Here is a 2,500-nt window from a genome sequence, read left to right as displayed (position 1 = left end):
ACTAACATTGACATTAAGGGAAGGCTTTAGCTCTTGAATGAACAAAGTCTCTTTAATTTTGCAGTGAAAGTCAGTTTTTCCGGACGTTAAAATATCAAAGTGATCCCATTTAATGTCGTGGCCAGTGGTTTTCACATGATCAGCGATGGGTGATGAATGGTCACTTTTAGCTAGGGCCTTGAAAAGTTCCGTTTTTCTGTCGTGTAGTCTTCGTTTTGTTTTGCCAATGTAGTATTCATCGCAGTTCCAGCAGACAGCTTTATAGACGACCTTGTACCTCTGAGATCGGTTCAAGCGATCTTTGTATAGAAAAAAGAAGTTGATGCGGCGTGTGTTTTGGAATATGATCTTGAGATTGACGAAAGAGTAGAAATGTTAGAAGTGAGAAGTTATTGCTGTTTTAGCTATTACTTTTCATTATGTTTAGACACGTACTGCTGCAGATCATTTTTCTCAGTCTAGGTTCCAGAGCCCTATTGTTTACGATATATATATAGTTTTTTAAAAATTGTAATGGTCACTTTTGAAAATGTATGTTGACTAGCATACAAAAGGTCAAGTTTTATAAAAAATGCGTTTGAATACAATGTTTATCACCGCTGTTTGTGTTATTTTCTTAATCAAGCTACGATGGCCTAAGGACAAGAGTTTATACGAAACTAAAAAGTATCGTGCTTTAGGTTTTGTCAAATTTGATTTTAAACAGACGGAAATGTTACTTTATGAAAGTAAGAAATTGAAACCTTGAAACATTTTTGCTTAGCAACCACAAAACATAATTAGATTCCATGCCGTAACCACGCTAACCGTGCAAAACATTGCACGGTTCGGGTGTTTTCACGAGTCCTTACGCATAGTGGAACCGTGCCGGTGAAAAAGTTGACCTGCTTTTTTCAGGTCCTAAACTTGCACACTTAGCCGTTCAAAAATTCGTCCAGTTCCACCGGTCCCGCGTGAACGCAAGGTGGAACCATGCAAGGTGATTCTAAGGTGATTCCCTGGTTTTGCATTGCGCAACCCTACTGCGCATAATTTCTTGCATCATTGGCGCGCACATTAGCTCGCGCACATTGATAAAATGGTGGATTTTCACTGGCACCAAGCTTAATCTGTCAAGGAATGGTTATTTTCTCCTGAACGAGCACGGTGACCCCCTCTCTTTAATGGTGTTATATACTCGTAATACGTACACCGAAAACATATTTTAAGGAGGAAAAAGGTTGGATAGTAGAAGTTGGGGATTTGACAAAAACTGGTTCAAATATTGGCTAATTTCCCACACCCTGGGGATGTCGTCTACCTACTTAAGTCCTGAAATTCTTCCATCAACTAAAAGCACAAACAATGGAAAAGTGAGAAGATACATCAAGGGGTCTCAGTGCATATTGTCTGTTTACTGCTGTTCTTTTAGAGACAGGATGGTCCACATTATAATTGCAAATTCATGGATTCAAATAACAAAACCACTAACCTCGTTTTTTCGCCTCTCCAAACATTAAACTTTGAGATGAACTAACTGCAAATAAGCAGGCTTATCTACAAATCCACACCTATTGCCCATACCCAGGGGGCCGCTTAAAACGAAAGGTTACCAATCCCCTACTCCCTGGGGACATTATTTTGTCTCAAATACCCTTTCTTTCCCCGCCAATACCCACCTTGTCCCGGGGTGGGGGTTTACGTTGACTCATGCTGGAAGTCGATTTTAAAGATAGAGGCAAATGGGAGTAGCGGAACAAAAAAAATTGTCTAAATAGTCTAAAAAACCGGTCCCACATGATACAGAAAAGCAAGCAACCGTGACCCAATAATCCTGCCGGTGTACGTTGAATTAGCCTGCGTAGCAAGCGTTCCTCTCCCAAACGATTTACGGAAACTGGCCGCGCGAAAGTTAGGGCACGAGACTGAGGGAACGCTCCCTCAGTCTCTTGCCCCAACTTTCGCGCGGCCAGTTTGCGGGAAATTGTTTGGGAGCGGAACGCTTGCTTCGCGCGCTTACGTTGAATCAATTGGCTTCATCTGATCGGCATAATATACAAGCTGAAAAATCAATATTTAGAGTAAGAGCCGATACAACGTCGATTTAAAAAATACGATCCGATAAATGGAGAGGCTATGATTATCATTTCCCCATCCTCACTGTATTGGGTATTTCCAGACGGTCGTGATCATCCATCTACGACGCCGAGGTAACGAGTATTGGCTATGCACGCGCGTTTTGAACTTTTGTCAGTTCAAGTTCCCCGTTCTCTGCAAATCTGGGGGATAAAATGACCTAAATCACAAGTTCTTTGAGGCAGGTGTCTGAGTACACTGGAGAATTTCTTCCGTCTGGTCCATTTCATTTTCCAACATATTTCACCGCGTGCAGTTTGTGGAGATTGAGACTGGCACGAGACATCATGGTTTCTTAAGGCAAATCATGGATTCTTTATGATTTATCTTCTTCCCCATCCATAATAAACTATAATAGTGATTCAGAGACGAGAATCGCTATCTC

At 41.4% G+C, this 2,500-nt stretch overlaps 1 protein-coding gene across 1 annotated transcript in view; it reads left to right on the top strand.

The window, feature by feature from the left end:
• The first annotated feature begins 2,383 nt into the window (after positions 1-2,383).
• Positions 2,384-2,500, top strand: part of LOC138048460 (D-inositol 3-phosphate glycosyltransferase-like) — a 5,194-nt gene continuing 5,077 nt past the window's right edge. The window contains exon 1 of the mRNA XM_068894647.1: positions 2,384-2,500. This exon is cut by the window's right edge and continues 97 nt beyond it. The gene's annotated coding sequence lies outside the window, so the exon portion shown is untranslated.

The sequence above is a fragment of the Montipora capricornis genome, chromosome 5, assembly GCF_036669925.1.
Source record: "Montipora capricornis isolate CH-2021 chromosome 5, ASM3666992v2, whole genome shotgun sequence".
In the NCBI taxonomy this organism is placed as follows: Eukaryota; Metazoa; Cnidaria; class Anthozoa; order Scleractinia; family Acroporidae; genus Montipora; species Montipora capricornis.
The sequence above is the reverse complement of the archived record's forward strand: the minus strand, read 5'-3'. Positions and strand labels throughout refer to the sequence as shown.